This window comes from Macaca nemestrina, chromosome 18 (genome assembly GCF_043159975.1).
Source record: "Macaca nemestrina isolate mMacNem1 chromosome 18, mMacNem.hap1, whole genome shotgun sequence".
Taxonomy (NCBI): Eukaryota; Metazoa; Chordata; class Mammalia; order Primates; family Cercopithecidae; genus Macaca; species Macaca nemestrina.
The window spans coordinates 47,625,362-47,632,867 of record NC_092142.1 but is presented as its reverse complement, the minus strand read 5'-3'; the positions used below and the strand labels follow the sequence as shown (position 1 = coordinate 47,632,867).

The 7,506-nt window shown below is 44.0% G+C and overlaps 1 non-coding gene across 1 annotated transcript; it reads left to right on the top strand.

The window, feature by feature from the left end:
• Nucleotides 1-1,847: 1,847 nt before the first annotated feature.
• LOC112428557 (U6 spliceosomal RNA) lies at nucleotides 1,848-1,952 on the top strand. The gene has a single exon (XR_003020561.2). It is a non-coding gene; the product is annotated as a U6 spliceosomal RNA (small nuclear RNA).
• The last annotated feature ends 5,554 nt before the right edge of the window (nucleotides 1,953-7,506 follow it).

Sequence of the window (7,506 nt, the reverse complement as noted above, 5' to 3'; positions counted from 1 at the left end):
CTTCAATTGGAGTTTGAGAGCACCTGTTAGAAAGGGGTTCAGTCCTGATTCACCTAAGCAGGTCTGAATATGGGAGATTTGTCACCATCCTCTATTGAGAGACAGCATCCTTCCCCATGGTGGAAAAGAAGCTTTCATGTTGAAAGCTTGCCTGCTGTTTGTTTACTTGAATTTGGGCGCTTTCTCTGACCTCGCTGAAAAGTCATTATGAAAGAGCAGGCTCTTGGCAGGTGTGTACGTTATAAGTGACACGCTTTAAAAACACCTCGTGTAAATCAGATATTGCCATAAAATGGAAATTGCAGCTACAAATTGCATACTTATTACAGTAGTGTCTGATATATGAGGCAATGTTGACGCTATATAACAGGTAGCTTGAGAAATAGAAAGTTACATGTGGCACATAAAAGATAATTATTTTTCAATTCGCAATAATACAATCGCTCTTATTTTTGACATCACAGAATCCTACATCAAAACTGGAAAGATTCTTATGGACATTATCCAGCCCTTCATTTTATAGCTAAGAAAGCTAAGGTTTGTGAAGGGATGCAATCCACCCAAGGTCACCCAGAACCTGGCGGCACTGCTTCCTTGACATACACCCACCATGTGGAGGCTCCGTGGCTCTGTCCACTTTCCTTAATGAGTCTGTGGAAGCAGGAAGTCCCCTTGAGTCTACCCCATACAAGGCACCAGAGACAAGGCAAGAGACACATGGCCCCTGCCATCAAGAAGCTCACATTGGCCACACTGGTGGGGAAACTGAGCCCCAGGGAGCTGGCACAAGGAGCAGGGGCAGAGGCAGGTCAGATTGCCTCCCAAGCCCCTGACTCTGGGCCCACAGGGCAGTGCTGGCACAGCCTAAGGACAGAGGTGTGTGCCCTGCCCCCTGAACTCCCTGAGTGCATTTTTTAAAATTCTCTTAAAAATGTGAGAGAGTCAATATCCTATTGTGCTATAGTTTTGCAAAATGCTATCATTGGGAGAAACTGGATAAAGGGCATATGAGATCACTCTATTATTTCTTACAAATGCATGTGGATCTACAATTATCCCAATATAAAGTCAATTTTAAAACTATGGGAGGATTTTCAAAATGGCATCAAATGGTATATCCAGTCAAGACAGTGCTGTGGTTGGCTCACAAACCACTCTCACTCGAGCCTCACTTGAAAACAAAATAAACATCTCCCTAGAGAAGACCAGAAATGGATCAGTTAGGTGATGAACACCCTAAAAGCCCTAACGTGGCTAGGCTCGGTGACTCACACCTGCAATCCCAGCAGGGAGGCCAAGGCGGGTGGGTCACCTGAGGTCTGGAATTTTAGACCAGCCTGACCAACATGGTGAAACCCATCTCTACTAAAAATACAAAAATTAGCCCAGCATGGTGGCACATGCCTATAATCCCAGCTACTCCAGAGGCTGAGGCAGGAGAATCGCTTGAACCCAGGAGGCAGAGGTTGCAGTGAGCTGAGATCGCGCCATTGCACTCCAGCCTGGACAACGAGAGTGAAACTCCATCTCAGAAAAAAAGCTCACATTTGGGTGCAGTGGAAATACAATGCTACAATGCTTGGGCTTTGCCTCTGCCTCTGCCTCTTCCTCATTCTATGTCCTTGGGCTAGTCATCTAATCTCATTGGGTTTCAGTTTCTTGGTTTTTTTTTTTTTAAGATGGGGGTCTCACTATGTTGCCCAGGCTGGCCTTGAACTCGGAAGCTCAAGTGATGCTCCTTCCTCAGCCTCCTGAATAACTGGGACTACAGGTGCACACCACTGTGCTCAGCTCTCAGTTTCTTAGTCCGCAAAATGAAGCTAATTTCACCTACCTGTCTCACAAGGGCATCATTCGGCAGCATATATACTAAAATTGGAACGATACCGAGAAGACGAGCATGGCCCCTATACAAGGATGACACGCAAATTTGTGAAACATTTCATATTTTTTTAAAAAAGAATTAAATAATACATTCTAGATAGGATTATTAAAGATGGTGTTTAAGCTATCAAGAGCTGTATTCATTTCAGACTCTACAAAAAGACCAACACTGCAGGAAGACAGTGAGTGCTGTTGAAGTTCAGGGTCAGACTAATGTGGCAAGAGTCCTCAAGAACTATAGCCTTTTCTGTAGATCATCGATCCTGAAGACATTGCCCCAGATTTATCATTCCAGAAGCTATGCAGATCTGCCTTCTCCCAGGCACTCACAGGGTCGTGATTATTCACTCCAATTCAGAGTTACTTTCTGATTTCAGAATTCAGAATTCTAAGTCCATTCAGTTTTCCAGGTGCGCACCTCTGAAACTGCCACCACTAATCCTATCTCACAGAGTGTAAACTGCCTGAGAGCTGGGATGCTTTGGTCTTTCATTCAACAAATGTTTATGGCGAGCCCACTTTGTGCCCAGCTCAGAACTAGCCACTGCCAGTGCTGTAATGCACAAGGAACAAAACAGACAAACTCTTCCTTTAATTGGTGTATGCAATTAAGAAATAGAAAGTGGGAGGCTGAGGCAGGAGAATGGCATGAACCTGGGAGGCGGAGCTTGCAGTGAGCCGAGATCGCGCCACTGCACTCCAGCCTGGATGACAGAGCAAGACTCCATCTCAAAGAAAAAACAGAAAAGAAAAAAAAAAGAAATAGAAAGTGGGGAGAAAAGGGAGAGTAAAACAACCCCACCAAGACAATGTCAGAGACTGGCAGGTAGCATGACAGAAATGAATGTCACTGGCTGATTTACTGACTGGGAAGTTGTGTGTGATTGGGTGGCATTCAGCTGGTATACACATATGCTGTCCCAGTTGTAAATGGCTAGCATCTGTTTGGATTACCTAGTGAGTGTACCAACCCTGTTGTCAGAAATGTTTCATGCCACCCCTGGTGTATGGTATAGCATTAGTCAAGCAAGGCATCTTTGAGAGCATAGCACTGAGCAGGAGCTGCATAAGGAGAGGTTGGCCATGAGTACATGCAAGGGAGGCATGTTCCAAGAGACAGAACCAAAAGGTGCAAAAGACCTGTGGCAGGAACTAGCACGGAGTAAGAGAGCAGCAGAAAGAGGGCGGCCAGGGTAACACTGGAGCACAGGAACCTCCAAGGCCAGCCAGGTGGGCAGGAGACAAGGAGACAAGGTGGGCAGGAGCCGCCTATGGGATTTGGGGATTCTTCTCAGTCTGATAAGGAGACATAGAATCCTTATAAGGAGACTTCTAAGCAGGGGACAGGATTTGGGTTTTCATTTTTACACAAGCATCCTGGCTGCTTTTGTAGAGGGGCAAGAGTGTATCCTCAATGCCTAGAATCATGTCTACTGCATAGCAGGTATTGAATAATCTACTATGAAATCAAAGAATGAACATGCTGAACCTTCTCTGGTACTGAATGGAGCCATTCGTGATATGAGTTTAGCTTCTTTTAGATCCTCTCTCTCTATGGCCATTACTGAGCAAAAGTGAATGTCGTCACAAACACTAGCTGCTAATGGTGCTTGAGCTGTTAGGATGAGCCCCAGCTTTGATGGTGGTTCCTAAGGCAGGCTCAGGGTCCTACACACCAGAGCTCCTGACAGGGTACCATGCTATGCTTCCAGGCAGAAGTGGACATCTGAGATCTTTATCACTCACAGACGTTACCATGCAGAAGCCTATGCAGAGGAGCTCCTATGTTTAAGTGGGTCTCTCTGCAATAATGGTAAAATTAGACTGTCATTCAAGAAAATTGCTTCCTTGGGATTGCCATTAGCACCTCGGAAGTTGCAATCTGGGGTTTGCGTGTGATTTTTTCATTTTGCAGACTTTACTGCTGCTTCTCAAAGGTGTTTTTTCATTGCAACTTTTCTTCTTTTCCCCTTGTCATCTCCCCATCTGTTCCTAACAGTACATCGCAGAGGGAAGGTCCTCACCATTGTGCTCATCTTTTCACTCAGACAGTGAAAAGCACTCTGAGGGGGAGGTGGGACATGCACAGGAGGCCACAGTGAGGCCTTCAGAAAGAGATAGCACCATCTGCAGTTGACACTGTGGGTGGCCTAACCAACACATTTCCTCCTCTTCTTCTTCCTAAAAGAATCCAGATTTTGTCCAGGTCTGCATGAAGCCATGTGTTTCACAGGAAACCAACCCCACCCCCAGCTCTGGGGATGAGCCTGATTGCTTTGGAAGTAATCCCAAAAACCCTTGCAACGATTGACTCAGGAAAGGTGACCAAATTGAACCAGAGAAAGAAAAGGAGAAGCTTGGGAGAGACCTTTGTTTATTTATTTGGCAAATATTTATTGTGCACCTACTATGTTCCAGGCACTGCTATTAAATGCTGGGAATATAGAAATTATGCGGCAGGGAAAAGAAAGAAGTCATGACTCTGTGAAGAGACACAGACAATAAACAAAATAAGTCATAAAATATGTATAGTATTTGACGATGATCAGTGAAACAAGGTGAAGTAAAGCAGAGATGGAAAGCATGAAAGTCCAAGGGCTGCATTTTTAAATAGAGTCCTCAGGGAAGTCTATTCGAGGAAGGTGAGGGATTTGTCATAATGAAGTCTGTAGTGAGATCATTTCAAGAAAAGGGTCCTGGAGCAGGATGGGCTTAGCATGTTTGAGGAGCAGCAGGGAGGTCAGTGTGCTGGAGTAGAGTGGGCAAGAGGGACAAGAGCAGAAGAAGAAGTCAAAGAGGTGACACTGAGGCCGATCTTGCTGGGCACTGTAGGTCTGGAAAGGACTCCAGCTTTTATACAGAGGCTGCTGGAGGGTTTTGAGCAGAACAGTGTCATGATTTGGCTTATGTTTCAACAGGCTCCCTTTGGTTGCTGTTTAGTAAACAGACCAAGAGAAAGCAAGGACAAGAGCTGAAAGGATTTATCCTCCATCTTCTGGGAGAGCTTCCAAAAGTCCTCTCTCTTGTCCTTTGGTGTCATTATGAGTAGATGTGAGATGTGAGGAGAACTACAGCCTCTCCATACTCACCTGAGTGTGAAACCGCTCCACACAGGAAACAGAGCCAAGAGAACTGCTGAGAAATGCACACAGAGCTACAAAATTTGGTCAACTATAAAGCTTACCTTGCACCTAAATTTCTGGTTCTGCAAGTCAATAAACATCCTTATTGCTTCAACCAAAGAAAGTTGAGTTTTCTGTTTCTTGAGCTCAAAATCTTTCCAACTGATTCATCACCGATCCTCACTATCCATCAGCACCATTTGCTCCCACTATGCATGCTGTGGCTACCCCAGAAAAGCCTATTTATTTATTTTTGAGACAGGGTCTCACTTTTTCACCAAGGCTGGAATGCAGTTGTGCCATCTCAGCTCACTGCAGCCTCAACCTCCAAGGCTCAAGTGATCCTCCCACTTCAGCCTCCCAAGTAGCTGGGACTATGGGCATGCACAACCACTCCTAGCTATTTAAAAATATATATTTGTATATAAATATATTAAAAACATACATAAATATATATATGTGTATATATATGTAAATATGTGTGTGTGTGTGTGTGTGTGTGTGTATATATATATATATATGTATATACACATGAGACAGGGTCTATCTGTGCCGCCCAGGCTGTCAGACTCATCACCTCTTCCTCACCATTTGTGTATTAAATCACCCAACATTTATTGAGTCTTGTATTGGGCTTCCTACTGTCCTGCATTAGAAAGATCAATCCCAGTTCTGAAGAAGTCAAGATTATGTACACAAGAGAGAGAGACAGCTCTTCTGGTTCCATGACGTTAGATTGTGTTAAAAATGACTTTCTTCAGTGCAGCCCATGTGGTCTAAATGCATGAGTCTCTCTGGGCCTCCGTTTGGCCCTTTGTAAAATAACCCTTTCCATCTCTGAGAGTTCATGATCCTATGACTTATAGTAGCTTTCCTTTTGTATTGCTATGGTTTGAATGTTTGTGTTTCTCCAAAATTCTTGTTGAAACTGAATCCTCAATGCAATAGTATTAAGAAGTGGGGTCTTTAGGAGGTTATTAGACCATGAAGGTCCCATCAGATTATTGCCTTTATTAAGTGCCTTGAGGGACCAAGTATGCCCCTTTTAGCCCTCCTTGCATGTGAGGAAACAGCATTCATCTCCCACTATGCAAAGGCACAGCAACAAGGTACTGTCTTGGAAGCAGAGAGTGACCCCTTAACAGACTCTGAATCCACTGCATCTTAATCTTGAACTTTCCAGCCTCCAGAACTGTGAGAAACAAATGTTCATTCTTTATAAAACAGCCATCCTAAGGTATTTTGTTACAGCAGCCTGAACAGACTAAGACAGGTGTCAATCTCTACAGTTAAGCTTCTGTAGCAGACAACGAACCAGAGGTCACAAAGACTTCTTCATATTTTTTCAAAGCCAGAGTCCATGACTAAGTGAATTTGGCAGCACCATGAGCCAAGTCACATTCTTCCACATAGTTTACAATAAAAAGTTTTCATAATGTAGCTATCCCGTAACAAAAGTATTAATCCTCTCCCCAATATCAACCTTGAATTTCCCATTTCTCTACATTTTTCCCTTTCTAGTTTCTTGCTTTAAATGGTATAGAACTATGGTTAAGTTAACTTAGTCTAGAACCAGACAGTATAGTATGTTTAACGCCCTCATTCTTTTTGACCCCCACATATCAATCAAGTGACCTTTCTGACTGTAACTCTCACCCTCCTCCTCTCTCATGATCTTCCTTAAAATTCTTCCCTAGTTACAGTAAGACTACATTTGGTTCTCTTACATCTCTGAAAGCTATCACTTCCAAGCCACTCTGGCTAATGCCTCATCATCATTCATGAGTTATCTGGGACTATCCCTAGGTCCTATTCTTGCCTTCCTCCCCCTCTAAACTCATTCTCCTTGAGCATCTCCCATCTTACAACTAAGTCCCAGACCTGTGTTTTTTCATACCTTTCCTTTTTATCTGTGCACCAACCCACATTCCACCCATGTCTTCTCCATCCTTCCTCTTCTTCAGTCTATCAATTAGGATTCATCTAGCAAAAACAGAAACCCTACTAGGTGTTCCAAATGGAGAGAACTTAATACAAGCAATTGACTACTCCAGTGATGGAAGATCAAGAAGTCAAGCAGAAGACATTGAGGCAACCCAGAGATCAACCACAGAAGGAAGATGACACCAACCCTAAGGATGGAGGGACAGCAGAAAAGGTTGGAATTACCAGAGCCTGAAAGCTGCAGCTGTCCAGCAGACCCTAAAATCATGGCAGGAGCTGCCTGTTGGAACTAAGACCAAGAAAAGAGAGTCTGGCTACAAATGGCATCAGGGATGAGAGGTAGACACCTCAAGCCATCCTACTAGACACAGAGAGAAGAGGAGGAATATTCTCCAGTTTCTCCTCTCCCTCAGTCTTCAATCTTCCAAAAATGCTTTCCTGAACTAAATGTCAAACGATGCTGGGAAATATAGCTCCCTGTAACACAGATCAGATGGGAGAAGGACAGGCAAACAGCCAGTGTACCCATCCAGCAAGCTTCATCTCTCAATACCCA